This window comes from Phyllobates terribilis, unplaced genomic scaffold (genome assembly GCF_046119375.1).
Source record: "Phyllobates terribilis strain yellow unplaced genomic scaffold, ASM4611937v1 Scaffold_1__5_contigs__length_1240528914, whole genome shotgun sequence".
NCBI classification, from domain to species: Eukaryota; Metazoa; Chordata; class Amphibia; order Anura; family Dendrobatidae; genus Phyllobates; species Phyllobates terribilis.
Genome location: NW_027362761.1, coordinates 904,547,523 through 904,569,971, shown reverse-complemented (window position 1 = coordinate 904,569,971; position 22,449 = coordinate 904,547,523). Strand labels below are relative to the sequence as shown.

The 22,449-nt window shown below is 39.1% G+C and overlaps 1 protein-coding gene across 1 annotated transcript in view; it reads left to right on the top strand.

Moving 5' to 3' along the window:
* Positions 1-13,164: 13,164 nt before the first annotated feature.
* NDNF (neuron derived neurotrophic factor) overlaps positions 13,165-22,449 on the top strand; it is a 44,308-nt gene continuing 35,023 nt past the window's right edge. The window contains exon 1 of the mRNA XM_073641150.1: positions 13,165-13,683. The gene's annotated coding sequence lies outside the window, so the exon portion shown is untranslated. The remainder of the gene's footprint in view (positions 13,684-22,449) is intronic.

The following is a 22,449-nucleotide window of genomic DNA, read 5'->3' as shown; positions in this document are numbered from 1 at the left end:
TCAGATTTTGTGATAAAATTACACAGAGGAAAGGGGGCACCATGAGTGCGACAAATCTGCAATGTGTAGACAGACCCTTACTATCATTTATTCTTTTGCTCCTTGATTTAGGCATATATCCAAACAGAAGGGTAATCATTTATTCTTTCTTTATGCTGATCTGTCATTGGTTACAACAAACTCTTTGATCAGACTCCACCTTTTCCTTTTATTATTTAAAACTTAACCACGTATCTCTCTATAACAGCCAGGGCCGGCCCGAACGTATAGGCGAACAAGGCGGCCGCCTAGGGCGCCGACCCTAAGGGGGTGCCAGAGAAAAAATCAAAAAAATTATAAATCTTTTCAAAAGGCAAAAAGTTTTAGGGATGGAAAGAAAAGTGTACATAATTTTTTTTTACCATAAATTTAAAAGAAAAACGGTTGAGCTTCAATTTACGCACGGAAAGGAGGTGCTAAACTACGGACGTGAGTCGTTTGCATCGTCTGCTGACAGGTGTTTGATCCCGTGCGTTTATTTTGCTCCTAAGTTTTCAAATGTTGGCAAAGCAAAGCAAACAACCAAAAATGCACACACTACACTAAGGGGGTGCCAGAGAGAAAAAAATACGTATACTTAAAAGGTAGGTGTACCATATGGCCTATTTATACGTAGTTTGGACTTTAGGTACTAGGTACTAGTTGGCGATTATATTGATAGATGTCATCAGCAGTCGATGCGGCTAGTGGGAGGAGTCTGTTTTGACGCATTGGCGTAGACTGCCTGGACTGCCAGTCAGGCCAGCTAAGGCAAGGGAGATAGTATCTACGTTTTTTGCATATCGGCACGCGCGATTATAATATTTTCGAGGTATGTCTCTACTGTTTGCATGCTTTATCATGTGAGCCATTGCTGTTATTTTGCATATTCATTAGATTCATTGTTCCATGAGGTTTCATGAATGCAAATAGAAAATAGGAGGTTTTTAGTAAAATTTTGGCCTAGGTTCTAAAGTGTTAGGCGCTGCGAGGTAGGTATATTGTTTTGATTTTCAAAAATATTGGAAACATTGGAAATTGTTAAAGAAATTTGTGGTTTTTGTCTTAAAAGTAAAATCGTATTATATAATGTTCAGATAACAATTTTAATCGGCGCGTTAACTTTTAGGTAAATGCTGTGTGTTGTAACGAGTCATGGCTGATAAGAAGAAAAAACTTTCGGGGTTTCAGAACCGTAAAAGAAAAGCTGAGGAGGAGAAATCACTTTCAAAAATCAAAGGGTCATTTTTAAAATATCTAAGCAATAGAAATGAAGACACGGAATTCCAAACGTTGGAACAACAGGCTTCTGTTGCCTCGGAAATATCGAATGTGGAAATAGAATTTGTTTCTCATGCTGAAAATAGTGAACTACAACCATCAATATCTGGTGGTAGATCTGATCAAAGTACCAGTACTGACATGGAGGCTGGTAGATCTATAGAAATACTACGCAAAGACTATTCGGACGATCCCGCTACGTGGACCGTAATCAATGATGACTTACGCCTAGATGTAGTAAAACTCGGCCCCACACAAGTTAAAGATTTCGATTTTCCTTTGGACACTAATCGTAGAAAATTTTCTTGTGTTCACTATAAACGTCGTCTTGTCAACGGTGAAAGTCTTGAACGCAATTGGCTAACGTATTCTATTCAGAAAAATTCAGTTTTTTGTTTTTGCTGCACGTTGTTTCCAGACTCATCACTTCAACTAGGAATCATCAAACGCTCAGCCTTAGGTACTGATGGTGTAAATGACTGGAAAAACATATCTGCTATTTTAGCCAGCCACGAAAAAAGCAAAGATCACATGATTAGCTTTCAAAAATGGAAGGAACTCGAAAATAGACTTAAGATGAACAAGACCATTGACGAAGAACACTTACGCAAAATTGAAGAGCAAGAAAAATACTGCCATCAAATTTTAGAAAGGTTGATAGCTCTAGTGAGGGTACTAGGTACGCAAAACTTAGCGTTCCGTGGATCAAATGATGCATTGTTTGCATCTAATAATGGGAACTTTTTGAAATTTGTGGAGTATTTGGCTATGTTCAATCCCGTCATGTGTGAGCACATTCGGAAAATCCGGGACAAAGAGATTCATGCACATTATTTGGGAAAAACAATACAGAATGAGATGATTCAACTGCTAAGTAATGGTATTCAGGAAAACATTCTTGACGATGTCAAAACTGCAAAATTCTTTTCTGTAGTGCTGGATTGTACTTCTGACGTGTTGAACAAATGACTATCATTGTTCAGTTTGTTTCCACATCAGAAGACAAAAAGTTTGAAATTAAAGAGCACTTCTTGGGATTCATTCCTGTTTCTGATACAACTGGAGGTGGTTTGACAGCCGCTGTCTTGAACAAATTTGAAGAACTGTCACTCTCTGTGGACAACTTACGAGGGCAAGGCTACGACAATGGGAGCACCATGACGGCAAAAAACATTGGACTACAAAGACGAATTTTGGACATAAACCCACGTGCATTCTTTGTGCCTTGCAGCTCCCATTCTCTAAACTTAGTCGTCAACGATGCCGCTAAATGTTGTTTTGGAGCGACAACTTTTTTCCTGTTAGTTCAAAATCTCTACATATTTTTCTCTTCGTCAACACAGCGTTGGGAAGTACTCGTGCGTCATTTGCATCTCTGACTCTAAAACCTCTAAGCGAAACAAGGTGGGAAAGTAGAATTGATGCTCTAGCCCCCCTCCGTTACCAATTGAGCGAAGTCCATGATGCCCTAATGGACATAGCTGAAAATATTAGTCTCACAGGAAGCTCTGGAAATGTCTCCCGGCTAGAAGCTCAAGGTCTTGCTAAACAAGTTGGAACCTTTTCTTTTGTTACATCTGTTCTAGTATGGTTCAACATTTTGTATGAAATCAATTTGACAAGTAAGTTTCTTCAGTCACAAGAATTCGATTTAGCAGCTGCTTCTCAACACCTTGACAAAACAAAGAAATATCTGCAATCATTAAGAAGCGATGAAGAATTTGAGAAGCTGTTAGTTGATGCGAGGGAAATCGCAGAAGAGCTTGGCATACCAGCTAATTTTGAGTCAAGTTCTGCGCCAAAACGTTTAAAGAAAAAAACCAGACAGTTCTCTTATGAAGGGAAAGATGAGCCCATAAGAGATGAGAAACAGAGTTTCAAAATTAACTTTTACTTTGCGATCTTAGATACTGCTATAAATTCAGTTGATGAGCGGTTCACTCAGCTGAAAGAAATGGAATTGAAATTTGGATTTTTGTACCGCATCCGTTCACTTGAGGGAAAACCAAGCAAATTTGTTCTGGATAAGTGTAAAGCTCTGGAAAAGTCTCTTACACACAACGAAGTAAAATACATCGATGCCATAGAGCTATGTGGTGAACTGCAGGCAATGTCAAGACGTGTTCCAGAAGATTCATCACCAAAAGACGTTCTTGAACTTTTGCTTAAATCTGACTTGAAAGAAAGTGTCCCCAACCTGGTGGTGGCTCTAAGAATTCTTTTGACTCTGCCTGTGTCCGTGGCCTCAGGAGAGAGAAGCTTCTCAAAACTAAAGCTAATTAAAACATATTTAAGGGCAAATATGATGCAAGAGAGGTTGGTTGGGTTGGCAACAATTTCGATAGAATCTGAAGTTGCTAAACAAATTAATCTCGGTAACTTAGTGTCATCCTTTTCAAAAAAAAGGCAAGGAAACAAAAATGTTAATTACCTATGGTCGTTTTTGTTTTGTGTTATTGATTACTTTGTATATATTTGTCCTATACAACTTCTCAGAAGATTAAAGAGTTAGGAGAGAGTTAATTAATCATTGTTGTTGTGGTTTATTTTGCTCCTAAATTTATATCCCAAGTTTTCATCTACTGCCAAGAATAGTAGGGGCGCAACAAAATAGTTTCGCCTAGGGCGCCGTAATCTCTCGGGCCGGCCCTGATAACAGCTATGAACAAGGGTTGCTAACCCCAAACGCCTAACCTTGCAGATCCTTAATCTTTTTTTGATCTTTTTTCCTTTTTCTCACAATGTTTTTAATTGAACAGTAAAAGTTATGTTTTAGCATTTTCTCATTGGTGCTGTAGCCCAGTCCTTATGGACCCTTCTTCCATACTCAGGCCATACATGTCATACAACATTATGCCAACTGACTATTTCCAACAATATTTTCCAATTCAAAACTCAAAGGTGCCAAAATATGAAGCAATACGTGTGAATATTCCTGCACAGTGTTGATCAGTCATCATTAAATGGTTGTCCACTACTTTTATATTGTTCTGCTCTGTATACTGCTTACATCTGGGCCTACAAGGGTGAAGGCAACTAATCAGTGGTAGTGCTAAACGTTAGACACTGACCTATCTGATATTGATGAACTATCTTGGGTATAGGTCATCAACATCAAAGTAGTGGTGAAGCCTTTTAAATAGGGTCCTGGGATCAAATCAAACCATCTATAAGAAGTTTGTATGTTCTCCACATGTTTGCTTGGATTCCCTCCGGGTTCTCCAGTTGTCTCCCACACTCCAAAGACATAGTGATAGGGAATGTAGATTGTGAGCTCCAGTGGGAACAGCTATGATGTCTGTGACGCGCTGTGGGATATGATGGTGCTATGTAAGTAAAATAAATAAAAGAACTTCCAGTATGAATAATCATTATATACTTATTCATTTTGGGGTTTATGGTTAACTTTACAATAAAAACCCATTCACATGGACACGATGGTCTCTAGCTGAACAATATAATGGAACTCTATTGAAGGGATGTTTACAGCACTAGAAAAATGTGTTTTTCTGCCCGAAGCAGGTTGTTCTGTGTTTGTTGGTCTGGCTGAGATCTGTCATCAGCTTTGTATGTGCAGTTTGCTAGACTGTCACCAACAGGGCAAGTGGACACAGATTCTTAAAGAGTCTAAGCACCTTTATATTCATGAAAACATTTCTAAACACTTCTAAGCAAACAGCCCGTATTTAGAGCCATTGAGGCCTTAGGCTTTGTAAATGACTATGCCATAAATTAGAATTTTATGCCCATGTCAGCAATGCCTTTCACAACTGTTGCTCAAATAAGGAAAAATATTTAGCAAATAAAATGAATTTTTAGAATCTTTTTCCTTGTTGCAACTAACTTTGGACCTACTCTGGATGTAAAATAAAAAGATTAAAAAAACGAACTCAATAATGTTTTGCCAATTGTTTAGCTGGTATACATGACTGGTGTCGCTTATAATAAATACTCCCTTTATTAGAAGAGGAAAAAGAATCAGGATCAGAAATGTTTTTAAGATATTTGATATGACATTTTGTAATATGTGTATTATTTTGTCATAATGTAAAATTGATATTCAAAGTAACAATTGGTTAATGATTACTAATTTACCCAGATATGTGTATCTTCAGAAGGCCTAGTTCTTACACACTGTAGCAAAGGCTTTATGATTATTAACAACACAAGATTACTATTGGATTTACACAGTGCAAAAATATAAGTGCAACACTTTTGGTTTTGCTTCCATTTTTCATGAGCTGAACTCAAAGTTCTAAGTCTTTTTCTATGGACACAAAAGGCTTTTATCTCTCAAATATTGATGTCAAATTTGTCTAAATCTGTGTCAGTGAGCTCTTCTCCTTACCGAGATAATCCATCCACCTCACAGGTGTGGCATATCAAGATGCTGATTGGACACATGAATATCGCACAGGTGAGCCTTTGGCTGGCCACAATAAAAGGCCACTCTAAAATGTGTAGTTGTACAGTATTGGGGTGGTCCAGGGGGGTCAGACAACGAGTCAGTATCTGGTGTGACCATCATTTGCCTCACGCAGTGCAGCACATCTCCTTCGCATAGAGTTGATCAGGTTGGTGATTGTGGTCTGTGGAATGTTGGTCCACTCCTCTTCTATAGCTGTGTGAAGTTGCTAGATATTGTCAGGAATTTGAACGCGCTGTCGTATACGCCAATCCAGAGCCTCCCAAACATGCTCAATGGATGACATGTCCTGTGAATATGCTGGGTATGCAAGAACTGAGATGTTTTCAGCTGCCGGGAATTGTGTGCAGATCCTTGCAACATGGAGCCGTGCAGTATCATGCTGCAACATGAGGGTATGGTCGTGGATGAATGGCTCAGCAATGGGACTCACAATCTCATCACGTTATCTCTGTGCATTCAAAATGACATCGATAAAATGTACTTGTGTTCGTTGTCCATAACATACGCCTGCCCATATCATAACCCCACTGCCACCATGGTCGACTCAATTCACAACGTTAACATCAGCAAACAGCTCACTTACATGACGCCAGACACGCAGTTGGCCATCTGCCCTGTACAGTGAAAACCGGGATTAATTTGTGAAGAGAACACCTCTCTAACATGCCACAAGCCATGGAATGTGAGCATGTGCCCACTGAAATTGGTTACGACGACGAACTGAAGTCAGGTGGCGACTCAGATGAGGACGACGAGCATGCAGATGAGCTTCCCTGAGATGGTTTCTGACAGTTTGGGGCAGTGCTGGTGGGCTCAATATTGATCCTCCCTCCCCATGGGAAAGCAGCATTATCTATAACCTGTTTCCTCTGTCTCACCCTATGTCTATGGCTGTTCTGCCTTCTATTATATATGGTACGCTGAGACTGATTGCATAGGTGTATTGCACATTTAAGTGCAGTCTGAAATGTTGGATCCATTTGTTGCTCTACACCATATTTTCCTCCTTACTTGACATATGTATTTATTGATGGTTATTATTTTAACATTTTTTCAATAAATTATGAATTTTTAAAATGTATTGGTGGTTTATAGTTACTCTTTAATTTTCTTCTCTTTAAATTGCTCATTATGTTTGGAGTACTCCATCGGTATTAATTTACTGTTTGGTAGGACGTTAAACTCTAGTCCTTTACCTGAATAATGATTCTGTGCTATAGGAATTTTCTCTTATTGATTTCTGACAGTTTGTACAGAAATTTTTTCGTTATGCCAACAGATTGTTGCAGCTTCTGTCCGGGTGGCTGGTGTCAGACGATCTTGGAGGTGAAGATGCTGGATGTTGAGGTCCTGGGCTGGTATGGTTATACGTGGTTATGCGGTTGTGAGGCCAGTTAGATGTACTGCCAAATTCTCTGAAACACTTTTGGTGATGGCTTATGGTAGAGAAATGAACATTCAATTCACTGGTAACAGCTCTGGTGGACATTCCTGCAGTCAGCATGCCAATTGCACGCTCCCTCAAAACTTGTGACATCTGTGTCATTGTGCTGTGTGATAAAACTGCACATTTTAGAGTGGCCTTCTATTGTGGCCAGCCTAGGGCAGCCTGTGCATTAATCATGTGTCTAATCTGCATCTGGATATGCCACACTTGTCAGGTGGATGGACTATCTTGGCAGAGGACAAGAGCTCACTAACACAGATTTAGACAAATTTGTGAACAATATTTAGAAGAAAAAAACCTGTTGTGTACATAGAAAAAGTCTAAGAACTTTGAGATCTGCTCATGAAAAGTGGGAGCAAAAACTAAAGTGTTTAGTTAATAATTTTGTTCAGTGTACATAATTTTGTATGGTCAAATAAGGTTTTTGAGGAGAAACGTTCATAATATATGAGGAAAGACAAAAAACAGGATAATAAAGTATATGGATATGCAAATATCCTCTTCAAAGAGAAAGAGGGCTATAAATCTAGTTTCACCTATTGGTGAAAGCAATTCTAAATATAAATATAGAGCCTTGCTAAATTGCTTAGGATAAAAAGCTAAACCATACACTCCATAGACAGACATGTGTTTTTCAGGGTATTTGTGTCACGCTGTTGTGACGCCCCTGAGGGTTCAGTCGCCACAGAGGTACTGCACCTCACCAAGAGTTGTGGTGTCTCCTTCTCTCAGGTAAGGAGGGAGTACTGCCCGGAACACCAACACTTGCATCCAACACTACACTGCTCCAGGCCGGCTGAAAGTGCAACATTCGTGCGTAGAGCTGAGCCCTGACCCTGGCTGGAGTGGGGGGAACCCAAAGGTAAAAGGAACCAGTAGTTGTTGGGGGTGGAGGAAGCAGTTTAGGGGAGCACTATAGAGTGAGATATATAATGGGAAGCCATCTTAGGGTGACAGTTCAGTTGAGTAGGACAGTCAGTGGAGAACAGTCAGGGAGCAGAGTCTCTTTAGGAGCTCTGCTCCACAAGCAGGGCCCAGTCCTAGAGGCCCAGGTGGGGAGCAGAGGAGTAGGCTCCGATCTAAAGAAGGAATCCCAGGGGGTACGGTGAGTGCGGGACAGCACCCGTACGCCCCGAATCTGTCAGAAGACAGAGGGATCGTAGTCCGCAAGAAGGGGACCGGCCCCTGGTCCAGCCGTGTTACTCCAAGTCTCGGCTGGGAAAACTGGAGGCTTCTAGCTTATATAGTCAATTGCCGAAGCCTCATTCTAATCACCGTGAGGATCAAGCAGGTCCGGGAACTCCGACAAGACAGGAGGGACTTCAGAGCACCCGAGCGGGATTAAGAGTGGGGAAGCACAGGGCAGGAGCGAGAAAGACCCAGTGTGAAGACGGTCTAGCTAGACCACAAGAAAGTGGGGTTCCGACAGGTGCTCCTAATCTGCCTGAGGAAGAGCTGAACCCCTGCCTGGTGAACGCAGCGCGACATGGGAGGCTGGCACCCATACAGTGCACCAGTGGAACTGTCATAAGAACTGTGAGTAAAGACTCGGATGACTGCACCGTACTGCCTCCGTCCATTCTTTCATCTGAGCCATCTTTCCCTCCCTGCACTACAACGCCCAGCGCAACTCTCACTTCCTACACTGCCCTGGAGCTAGCTCTACCTGTGGAGAGCCACACCATCCCTGCTGCTGTAACACCAGCTCCAGAGGACTGCTCCGCAATGGCGGCTCTCTTTGGCCGCATTCCACAGGTGGCGTCACGAACACTTTACAAATCCCCTATAAATATAATTCCCCTTTTTGTTGACCGCCGTGGGCCACGGACCGGGCCAGCCACCGTGATATCCCCCACCGGCATCCAGAGGCCCGGCTGCCGAGTACCCCACAGCCCCGGGGGCGAGTCACTGTGACCATAGGAAAGCCAGGGAGGAGAGACCCTATACTGTCCCTTAATCTAGGGAATCCCTAGTCTATCCCAACTACACAGCTTCCACCCTCCCTCACAAAGAGGAAAGGGGCAGGAGTCAAAGGGTAACCCCGGCTGGACAGACAGACGGAAACCAAAGCACAATCAAACGACAGACACACAGGATGAAATACAAAGGGAAAATGGGTGACAATAAAGAGGCAGAAGAGCAACACAAAATAATGCCAATAGGGAATGGTAAAGGTATTCACAACAAACCACATGCAACAATCTCAAGACGACAAGAGCTACTCTCCAGACCACTTTCTCCAATGAAGCCATGAACAGAATGAAGATTCTATTGCTCACATGGAGGGAAACCAGGCACAGGTTTATATAATGGAAGGGTGTGGTTCCAATAAGCAACAAGAGACCACAAGGAACTCTAAACCCTTTCCATGCCACAAGAAACCTGTTAACTCATGAGTGGCTGTGTAGATTTAGAGAGGGCCTGTGCTTAGCTAATCGCTGCAATTTTCTAATCTCAGATGTACCACAGATCCCATCAGAATGCGGCACTTTCATGACAATTTAACTCTCATCAGTGCAAAGCAGGAGGTCTCATTGGGCTAGTTTAGAGGCCCCTAACAGGATGTCTAAGGGGGAATATTTCTCTTAGTGGAGAGTGCCAAGCCGGTGTAAGGAGATTTATAGGCCATGCAATGCTCCTATGGGAATCTGAATATGCCAAATATCCCCTACCAAGATGAAGAGTACTGGAAAACTCAAGTGCAAACTTTTTTGGGTAAGCAATCTTAAAAGTCAATATCAACTCTTTAATAAACCTTGCCACATGACTTGCCACATGACCTAGGTTGAAAAGCTAAACCAGACACTCCATTTGTAAACACATGTTTCGGGTTGTTTAGCCCTCATCAGTACAAAGTAGGAGGTCTAATTTGTGTCAGTGAGACAGTGGGTCTAAAGGGAATATTTCAACTTGTGGAGAGTGCAGTGACAGTAAAAATCTAATTTGTACAAAAATATGTCTTCCGTGTTAAATTTAAATAAAGAAATTTAGTAAGAAAAAAACCTAAGGAACCTTGGTATCAAAGATGTAGAAAATAAATATGATCTTCCAATCTCCAATCAAGTGAAGAAGCTTCCATATTCAGTCGAAAGGATCAATAGTGTACAAAAGTTTTCATGTAATAGATGAGTTGACTGCTTATTCTACCTACACCATCTTCCGCCTTTCCTGTGTGAGCCTAGCCTTAGAGTCTCTGAACTAAGGAAATGCTAGTGGTAGAACACTGGGTCTGGTCACTGTGGTTGAGATATCTTTAGGTGTAGAAGAACATAGGATATGGGGTGCCATAGCAGGGTTATTATAAAATCGTTTCTTTACTTTTTCCCATTTTCACTTTTCACCATCTTTTTTTTGCCTTTGAAACTTAGAAGCTTATATAGCCTACAGAATAAAGGACTGATTTATTAAGCTACATGCAAAAACGAACATGCATAGTTCCACATTTATTCTATGTTTTAAACATGTTCTAGCCAAATTTTCAACATGCTCAACAAGGGATGTGGTTTATTAGAAAAAGGAAAATGACTATAGAGTGGCAAGCCCATGCAAAATTGCACTGAAATTGTCATAACTTTGTGGACTAAAGTAAGACATATGAACAAATGGTATAAACTTAGACTAGACAAGTATATAAATGTGCCAGATTTATCACCCAGCATAAGACAATGATTGAGTTTAGTGCATATTAATACTTTCTAGTCTAGGTTTGCACTAAACGTGAGACCACTTTAGTCAAACAGCCTCAATGTGTCAAAGTTAGATGTTGCATCATTTCTGTTTATGAACAGAGTGTTCAGTGGAACACAGAAGCAGAAATGTCTCCTAATGTAATCTCTTTCAAAGGAATTATCAGAATTGTAGTAGAATTAATACATATATACATATATATATATATATGTTATGTTTCATACGTCACACTTTTTTCAATATTTGTTTTAACACAAAGTTTTATTTCTTTGAGTATTTAATAAAAATGAATTGAAAACAATCATAATGGCTAGGTTCACACAATGCTGTTTACATTTTTTAGCTCAGCTAATCCTAAAAGGAGAGGAAATGTAAAGGAAGGACTGTCAAAACACTTTGTAAAATTGCAACTGATCGCCCTAACCAAAAGTTAGGAGCACAGTTTGCGGAATCATTTTCTCCCTGTCCTATGCATAAGGCTAAAAGTGCAATTTTGTAAATAATTATTTTAAATGGAAAAACTAAAATACTAATATAGAATTGGTGACCAAAAGCAAATCAGAAGTCCTTGCTCACTAATTTACATTTTTTACCTTCATTTCCAAAACTAATAAAAATAATAACATTAGATATTAATACTAAATAATACTTTCAATGACCATATAGTAAAATAAATAATACTTTCATACATTATCCAAATAATGCTCTACTTTACCTGACGACTTTATCGGAGAAATATAGTATAGCGCAATCTCTTTCTGCAGCAGTCCAGGGATGTTCCAAGGGACTTTTCTCCAGGAAACCGGGGAGTTTGAGGACCATGGGATCACCCAATTTACCTCCGTCTAAAACTGACTGTGCTTACTAGGGGAGAATACCTCTGAAATATGGCGAGTGTTAGGACGTGCTATCATTTTATTAAGATCCGTGTGAATGAGAATAGAGCCAGGAGAATGAGACCTTGGCTGTGCATAGGACACAGAATAACGCTGCATACCAACACGCAGTGACGACTGAATGTTTTCAGCTCCTCTCCTGCCAGAGTCATTGCACTGAATACAGGTGGCATTTATTATTGCTATTAAGGAACTTATGCCTTAAATACACAAATGCTGAAGGTGTAAGGAGTAGGTAGCAATCTCCATTAGGCAGTAAGTGCTTACATCTGATTTGAATCGCTCTATATTCGCTACACGTGATTGATCAGTGTTAAGAAGCCGGTGTGTAAGGGAGCTGTTTCTCATTATCCAACACATGCAAGTCAAAGCTGGGAGACTTTACAGTATAGCAATATATCTTTGATCTCCTTTTTATAATAATATAATCCGATTTGCCAAACTTAAACAATCTATTACGGATGGCTTAAAATTGATGTTTATGATTTGAAATAAAAATGGCAGTAGTTGAAATCCGCCTCCTCCCCAGCCTGAGTCAATAAATGACACTGTAAAAACAAACTTGGTAATTGGTGTCTTATTAAAATGAAAGTAGTGGTATACACCAACTGTAAAATACGTTGCAAGTGGCCGACAGATGCAGAACACGAGACGGTCCTTGTACTTCACTGCCTCGTCCCAGATAAGACGCTGGATCACATCTATATTTTCAGCCTTTTTTCTTTTGGCATTTTATACATGACTGCATATTTTAATAAAAGCACAGTAACCACAGATTTGGCTTGGCAGAGGGTTTATGAAACAGTTTGCATTTGGTTTGGTGTCTGGAAACTTCACGGCAAAGACTATTTATACAGAAAACAACTGTGTTTTCTTTTCCTTTCCCGAGCCTGCTGTGGCTTCTTTTTCAATAAAACCTATGTTCCATCCTAAACTACACTGCCCTGAAAAACAAGCAAAGTGAACTACTCACATTATATTTTCATGTTCATTTCTACAGTACGCAGAATAACTTTTGCCCCTACTGAATATATATCGATGCAGAATGTGTCATTAGTTGTACGAGCCCTGCACTTTCTGTGCATCATGATAAAGAAGACTTAAGACCCCAGATATTCCAATATCTGACAAACACAGCTGCACTGCATATGATGAATTCTGCTCTGCTACATATGCAAAATGCAACGTGAAATATGACCAGGGAAACGTCCTAAACAAACAATGTGAAAACAAATGAGATGAAATTGAAATTTGTTTGGCAAGTTGGGAGAGTTATTTTCTAAAACAAATCTTATAAATCGAAACCATACAAGCTGTCAGCGTATTCTGGTCCTGGTAACCCTTTGCAAGCCTCACAGACAGCCCCCTCTCCCCCTTGTTTTTTACAGCTCTCCTCTACTCCATCCTTTTGTCATTCTTAGTCTGTGGTGCCTGCTTGTGCCCCTGTCTTTGTTTTTATAGTGAAGGTGGGCCGGGCCTCATACCATTCAGAAAGTGAGCAGGGAGAGGGGGCAGCGATTGGTTCAGGCATCTGTCCCGTCCTGCATTGGTTGGTGGGTTAGGTGCATGGGATTTATTCACAGGGGAGGGAAGGAAGGCTCTGTGCTCTGCTATTGACATCCAGCACCAATGCACTACAGTATCAGAGTGAGAGCGAGCAGATACCTAACACAGCGCAGAGGCTCAGCAACTTTCCAGCAGAGCATCTATGCCAAGACCTACTGCACCCTCTCTGCAGTCAGGATATCGGATACCAGAATATACCTCTCACTATACAGCTTTCCCCTTTCTGTAAAGTTTTAGAAGGACTGAAAAAAAGTGCACAAACTGTGGCTGCATCTAACGTGCAATCTGAAGAAAATTTGGGGGGGTCCATCAGAGAGTCCAGGGACATTTACGTGACGTCAGAAGCATCTAATATCGAGGTAAGCAGGAACGTACCTCTGCGCATATATATATATATATATATATATATTTATATATATATTTTCTCTGCACATTATCATCATGCCTTATAATGTGTTAATTTGGGTCTTACATTGTATTAAGCGTGGTGGTTCAGTGGTTAGCACTGCATCCTTGCAGCGCTGGGGTCCTGGGTTCAAATCCCACCAAGGACAACATCTGCAAGGAGTTTGTGTGTTCTCCCTGTGTTTGTGTGGGTTTCCACCGGATACTCCGGTTTTCTCCCATACTGATAGGGGATTTAGATTGTGAGCCCCAATGGGGACACAATGTATGTAAAATGCAGTGGAATTAATGGCACTGTACAAGCAAAGCATAATAATAACATACAGCACAAATAAGTTAAGTTATACTCCGCTTCTTAGGTATTATATTTTGATATACAATCTCTTCTATTGTTAATACTTTTTGCTCTTCTTTAAAGCATCTACTTCATCTACTGAGCAAGCACTATTAATAATTCCCGTCTTCTTTACAAAGATTTGCACGCATCAGCCAAAAAATGAAAATATTTGGGCACTTTTGCTGCATCTTGTTTTTATTTTCCTTTTATGAAACAAAAGCAAATATCGAAAAGATATTAAAAATCAACATCTCACAAATTGCTACACTACATTAAGCATCTCCTCTGCCAAGCGGAGCCCAAGGGCTGGGGATGCGAGTGAAGGAATGAATGTCTGGCGATCCCTTGAATGAGTTAATTGGTCTCTGTAAGTTCCAAGACCTTTGAAAAGTTTCTTGCAGAGCAGACCCAGGAAATTACAGCTTTGATATCGCTGCCAGTGCACAATCAGTGCCGCTTTATGACATGACTTGTAACTAGAGGAGGTATTTGACTTGTAGGGTAAACTTGGCAGAAATGATCTCTCCTCGATATTATTGCATTGTTGTGGCCGACTTTGAATTTTGTGTCTTGTTTGTTTTAATAATTCAGCTTTACGCTGAGGCTAAGCCTCGCTGCCTGTCCTAAGCAGATTTATTTATTAGGGATGAATCAGCAGGATGCTAAAGGTAGGGCTTGATCAAAAGAGATGGATTAGCAGACAATAATCTCTCAGTACACATGTCACTGAGTAGGGAACATATGGCTGTCTTGTTTTCATAGTGTATCCCTTACATATAGCAATGACCTTATGAGCTGGCATCCTGTAATCTCGGGGCAAATCAATGCAGGGGTCATTTTGGTCATTTTGCTCCTTGTGATGTACTGGATAGTAAAATGATAAGGGGACATCATGAACATGATATGCTGGGAGGCTGTAGACTTTAACAGCATCGCTTCCAAATAAAGATTTGTAAAAGAAAGTGGAACGTCATCTTGTCATCTTGTTCTGGGACGGGTATGCGCTACTTTATCATTTAATATCTTAGGGGAATATTATAGGCTATGCTAATATTAGGATCTGATTTGGGGGATTTGGGGTAAGACAAGATGTACAATGGGTGAAACCTTGTCACTTTTTTAATGTGGTATATGGACCTGCTCCCTAGTTTAGCTTTTATCATCTATCAGGGTCATTCGTGGGTTATGGAGCACAGTTGGTCTATAACAAGTATGATGGTTTAGGTTAAAATTACCCTGACAAAATACATTGTAAAAATGTTTTACAGTGTATCTACATTGTGAATAAATGTGTGTAGGGTTGTCTACATTTTAATAAAATTATTGCAATGGAGTTCTTATACTTCCATTTTCTTCCATTTTTTTTTTTAATACCACTCGATAATTGATAACATAAATTACCATGAAGAAAGTGAGAGCTATAGGAATATTCAAAATAAGCAAGTATAAATTATTACCCCTGAAAAATTATTTTGCCTCAATTTATATTTGATATAACATTTTAGTTTATCAATTTGTGATTGAAGCTGATCAAATTGTTATTCTAGGATATCTGTATCAGATGAAGCGGTTTATGTTGCTTCACTGGCTTCATGTATCGGTCAGGATTCTTGTTCTCTTTACAAGGCAAAAAATAGGTCAGACATAGAAATTGAGTTGTGAAGGCAGATGTATTGTCACCCTGTGCCAGTGTCATGCTGTGCCCTTCTACTACCACTATGGGTCACTCTAGGGAAATATATGGAACGCTTTCCTCTAATCACACAAGCTGGATCACTGAAGTTCAGAAGGGGTGAATAAGTAATGAGATGTAGGGCAGCTCCAAAAATGTTGTAACTATAAATGTACTAATAACCCAAATAAAGTCAAGAGCAAGTTAGATTCATTCTTGAAACATTTAAATAAGATTTTTAGAATCAAGTTCTATACAAAGCAATGGCGTATTTATATAAACCACATTTCAGCTGCCAGCATTTCTATTATCTGTTTTATGTAGACTAGAAGACTAGCCAGAAAAATGTGGGTTAGCCGAAGCCACTTGAATATGGCGCATGGAATTATCCTATCCGTTATGTAACCCATTCTCTTGGAAAACAGTGCGGATAAAAGCACTAAATACCCCTTGGCTATAAATGAATTAATTGAGTGACATATAAGGGATGAGAGATATATAAGATGATTTATTTTATATTTTCCAAGAAGGTTTACAGATAGAGCAGCATCTGATGGAATCTTTGATTATTTCATTCCTTAAAAAAAATATTATTATTATAATTATTAAAATGTGAGAAAAACTGTGTGTATTATTATGCCATCTTCAAGTAGTTAAATATTGCAGTAGCATAAAATAGTGCAAACTCAACCAAAGTTTCTTTTTAAAATCCACTGTAAAAGCGTCATGTTAAATTTTTACTCTAAAAAGGATAATTCTTGGAAATAAAAGTGGTAGATTGATAAATAGATAGATATGAGATAGATGATAGATATATAGATAGATATATAGATAGATAAATGATAGATAGATAGATAAATGATAGATGAATAGATAATAGATAGATATAAATAGATATATAGATATATGGAAAGTTAGATATATAGATAGATTGATAGATAGATAAATGATAGATAGTTATGAGATAGATATATAGATAGATATATAGATAGATGGATGGATAAATAAATGATAAATAGATAGATAATAGATAGATAGATCATAGATAGATCATAGATAGATAGATAGATAAATAGATAGATCATAGATAGATCATAGATAGATAGATAATAGATAGATATATCATAGATAGATATATAGATAATAGATAGATATATCATAGATAGATATATAGATAATAGATGAATAGATAATAGATGGATAGATCATAGATAGATAGATAATAGATCATAGATAGATAGAAAGATAATAAATAGATAGATAGATGTGAGATAGATAGATAGATAGATAGACATATGGAATGATAGATGGATAGATAAATGATAGATATATAGATATGAGATAGATAGATAGATAGATAGATAGATGGAAAGATAGATAGATAGATAGATGGAAAGATAGATAGATAGATAGATAGAGATAGATAGATAAATGTTAGATAGATAATAGATAGATATGAGATAGATAGATAAATAGATATGAGATAGATAGATAGATAGATAGATAGATAGATAGATATGAGATAGATAGATAGATAGTCAGTGGACATGGCATACGCTTCATGTAATATTCGCTCCTTGTGATTATCACTCCTATGTGGCATCTAGCTAAGTAACATCTAGCTTGAGGATATCTTGAGCCTTTACATAAAAGCTTTGCTCCTTTAGATTTTGTTGTTTGCTTGGTGCATTTCTGAGATGGCGCCCATTACACGGACATAGGGTATGATGTCACGGGGAGCTAGAAATAGACATTGCTGAGCATTATTACTGTCTCACTCCAGTTCCTTTTCATAACATTCAGAATTAAACTGCACGCAAAAGGGCTTCCTCTAAGCTTCGCCTGCAGCTTGTTTGTCCTGGAGACTCCGCGAGGAATGAAGAACGATGACATGCCCTTTTAGAAATCCTCGTGTAGACGGTAGCACATCATCGCTATTACTTAATCTTTGAAAATACTTATCTTTTTTTTCTGGTTTTCTGGAGGATTTCTAAATTCTTCAGATTGCTTTACTTTATGCAAAAACTGTTACTCTGAAAAATTGTGTCAGTGCCAAGACATGGCATTAAGAGGATAATTCAGTGGCAAAGGGGTGAGCGTTCTAGGGTCCTAGCAGCAAAGTCAGTACATTATTAGCACTGAGTCCTCTCAGCTTCTCATCACTAGCTCATGCGGTAAAGACTCCCAATGAATAAGGATCTTGAAAAAGTAATTTAGTTCTCTGAAGAGCCCAATTTTCCCCAAACCTTAGTATATTCTCCATAACCAGGGGCGTAGCTAGAAAGGAGCAACCAATGCAGGTGTATTGGGTGCTGGGTAACAGGAAATATCAACAAGCCACTGTATCTTTCCAGGGATTTTATATACAGGGCTAGGATAGTAAGCCGAACCTTCGCCCCGGGTGAAGGAAGCCTAGCTTCTTGTATATTAACTTCTAATTTCCTCCTTCCAAACTGTTATACCCATAAGGTTTACTTTTGCGTCTGAACATATTTTTTGGTTTTCTGTCTTATCCCTTCTTTCTTTTCCTACATTTACACATTGAAGACATTAATTCCCTATCTCTGATGTGGTGAATTTCACTTCACATCTGGTTTAATTGACCTTTTTATTGTGACTTTGTCTCAATCCATGTTATTAATTAGCTGATGCGTGTGTGCGTCTGTTGTCTGCATTTGTATGGTGTTGTACATAAATGGCTCTCTCCTATGGGCATCCTAAGAATAAATTGGGACATTTCTAAGATTGGGAACAAAATCAAATCTACTTATGTACGCATATTTATTTAATGAATTGGGTTAAAGGGATTTTCCCATCTCCCAGATCCTATCCCAATATATAGTAGGTATAATAATAATAATAATTTTAGCAAAATTCCCCAATTAGAGATGTAGTATAGTTCTTCTGATTCGCTATGTCACTTACCCCATGTGCAGGACAATGCAGTAGCTTAGATATCAATGGTTACGACCACTAAAAACTGACTGTCACTATGTGAGTGGTCGTAACCTTGGATCCCTAAGCTACTGCAATGCCCTGCACATGGGGTAAGCAACATAGCACATCAGTAGAACTATACTACATTTCTAATTGGAGGTATTTGCTAATATTCTTTTTACCTCACCTGCTACATATTTGGATAGGATGTTATAGATGGGAATACCCCTTTACTATAAAAAGCTGCAAGTTTTGTAACTCACATAATTTAAGACAACCTAATAAAAGTTTGTGTGAAGGAAAAAGTGACCACTATCTCTGCACTTTTGTCTCAAGACATCTTTTACCTACAAAATTATATATCCAAAATTATCAGTTTTCCTGTTTTATCCATAAATTAAGTAGGAACAGAAAGTATAGATGAACTAGTCACAGATAGTACTACCTTGCTCTTTCCCTGGAAATATTGTAAGCACAGATAATGCTACCTCCTTTATAAATGATTATGTCACATATAAAATTACTTGTTTATAGAGGGAATGTAGTTCTATCTGTGCTTACATTATTTTACATTGCATGGCGAATAAGCCTCCTTACCTTGGCATGACAGAGCCGTTGTGTCACTCTCCACAAGGAGAAACGTTACCCCTTACACCTCAGTCCAGAGCCTCTCACCTAGCCAAATCAGTTCTCATACTTTGCACTGATGAGGGCCAACAGCCCGAAACACCGTGTCTGCAAATTGAGATTCTGATTTGGCTTTTATCCTAAGTCATATTGCACGACTGATTAAAGGGTTGATTGTGACTTGTAGGATTGCTGCTTCCAATAGGTGGCGCTATAGAGTTCAAGTCCTCTTTTTCTCTGAAGAGGCAATTTGATATTATTTCTAAAGAAAGAGTGAGGTAGGACTATCTGGAAAGGATTGAGGCTACATACAGAACGCCATTTCTTTCTACCCATCATAATTGATATAGCCAACGATGGGAGAGTCTTGCTATTTCTCCCAATAAATTAAGTATGTAACTTCCTCCTGTCTCTCACTATCAAGTTAGTAAGTAAAGATATTAATGTCTTCTATAACTAGGCACAGATAGTGCAGCCTCTCATATGTGTTCATGCAATACTTAGCGACGAAAGCAGAAACTTCCAAATATAGAGGAAATTAATAAAAATGTAGCTGATAGGACTCAAGATGAGTATTTTAAAACTTCAATGGATTTTAAAATAAGATGGGATTGTTAACATGTTATCGTCAACCGGCAAGAACATTGGTGAAACTGCAGCATCTTAAAGATGAGAAATGCTGCACAAGTAATTTAGAGATCTTTCTGAGCAAGAAAGTTTTTGTGAGTTTCATTCAATTCCAAACCAGTCGTTAGCTGACGAAGGAGTAGGACTAATTACTGTCCTGTGAGTGAGGTTTTAATCTGGAGGAGCAAATGGTATGAACTCTCACAAACTATCCTTGGTCTAGTCACAATAATGACCTGATTTCCATTTGTATCAGGAAAGATTTGTTATCTGTATTGTCCCTTTCTTCTATTATTTGCCTTGTTGAATAGGAGGGACGCTTCCTGCAGGAGGCACCGGAAATCTATATTTGCTGTCAGTGCTTGGCATGGGTTGCCAGTGCTTGGCTTAGTCTTATGTCATGATGGTGAGAGACGACAGTGGATATTATGCACTACAATCTGCTTATACATAGAAATATGTTTAGTAATAAACGATACAATAGTTTTAAAAAAATATAAAAATTGAGCACCTAAGTGTCTGTTTACATGCATCAACCGGCGGCACAATAGACTGCGGTAGGATAAACTTTTATCAATCGGCGATCATTTCACTGCCTGTTTACACAGGAAAACCCAAGCGAATGATGCGCACTGAGTGATCAGTACTAGGCTGCCTTTATTCTCGGCAGCGAGAGGACAACGCACCGCCACGAATGATGATCTTTCATGTTGCATAAGAAAATAATTTCACCCAATGAATGAGCATTTTGCTCGTTCATCGGGTGTTAGTCAGCCTGTTTACACAACAAAATAATGGTGAAACGAGCTGGGACATGCACAATCATTTCCAGCCACAGAAGATGGGGTTTGCAGTTTTACAAATAATTGGTGGAAAGATTGGATGAGTCAGGCCCTGGCGTGCTTGGTAGACAAAAATACGACTCCTCAGTTGGAATAGCTGAGAGGTTACAAGGATGTTTCTCTTATTGAATGTACATGTGTTCCTAGAACAAAATTTGCTTGTAAAATATAGTCCAGTTCAGCCAAAGTTTTATCATTAAAAGACTCTTTATGTAGCTGCCCACTCTACATGTCAGATTTTCATCTATAATGACATGGTTGAGTAGACGCTGGTTTCATCTTGTACATCTGGACTGAAAAGTTAACTGCGAAAAAATATATATAAATATGTATGAGTAAAGTCCCTTAAAGAGACAGGGGCCATGCATTTTACCTTCATGCCTCATACCAGGAGCTGAATCATTGAACTAAACTTTCAATATCAAAATGTGCCATATAATGTGGATTGAAGAACAATCGAGTATGTTAGGCTAGCGAGGGTGGGACTGGAAGTGCATCCTTCAATGTGCAATAATCATCCCTCTCTATTGGCAGTATGGACTGGAAGGGTTAAATATTCTTCACTTTACTATGGGTCACACTGCCCCCTACTGGGATCTGTAGTGTAACACATGTATATGCTACAAATATACAGATAATAGACACAAGTTATGGTTATATACAAACTTTACCTTTGATGGTAAGGACAGTTATGAAGATTGTGTAGTTATAGCCATAAAAAAGGAAAGGGTAATGGAAACACAAAAAGGGGTTTTGAACTTTAAAGCAGCACTCCAGCGGTTTTTTTTTATTGCAGCACTAGAGTGGAGCTTCCAATCTAAGTTCCATGACCGTAGTCTTATACTTTCCCACCTCCGCCTTCACATTTTATCATCGCCCCTCCAGTCTTGCTACGCCTTCTTGTGGCCAAAACTTCTGACTGACCGGAATTCAGAAGTAACGGTCACAAGAGCTCAATGTAAGTCCATGAAAGCCAAAACGAGGCTCTCAAACACTGGAACAATCTGGCAGGTCACAAACTGGAGCGGCTGCAATAGAAGGTGAAGACGGTGGTGGCCAAGTATGAGACAGGAACCTTAGATTAGAAGCACCACTCCAGCGATGCAATAACAAAAAACGCTGGAATGGTGCTTTCATGTATTTAAAACCTAGAGGTGCCTATACACTTTTACATAAATGTCCATTGCATGCTTGTTCAGTCACCAGCTAGCTATGCCTACTCCCCATACCCATGGATGTGCATGTGTTTTCAATGAATGGGGAGAGATAAGTAAGCCGCCATCAGACAACTCTGGTACTCGCTTATCTTTAGGAAGGACAAACGAATTGGAATTTAAATTCAAAATTACCAATACCTCATCTGTCAGAGAACAGACAGGAGGCCCTATACACATTAGAAGGCTATCCAATCCCACTGATATTGGATGGCTCAGACAACTTTAATCCAATGATGTACATGGGGAATTAAGTTTTGCCAAATGAAGGTTTCTAAGCACTAACTTTATATAAATATATCATTAATATTTAATTCTCTTAGAATATATAAAAACAGGTGTGGATGCCATTTTCAAAAGAACATTTGAGTTGCTTTTGCAAGTGTTTTCATTTCTCTTGATCTTTGTAGCCTAGCACTGTAGTGGAAGGGAAAAACTCAAGGTATAGCATTTGGTTATGGATC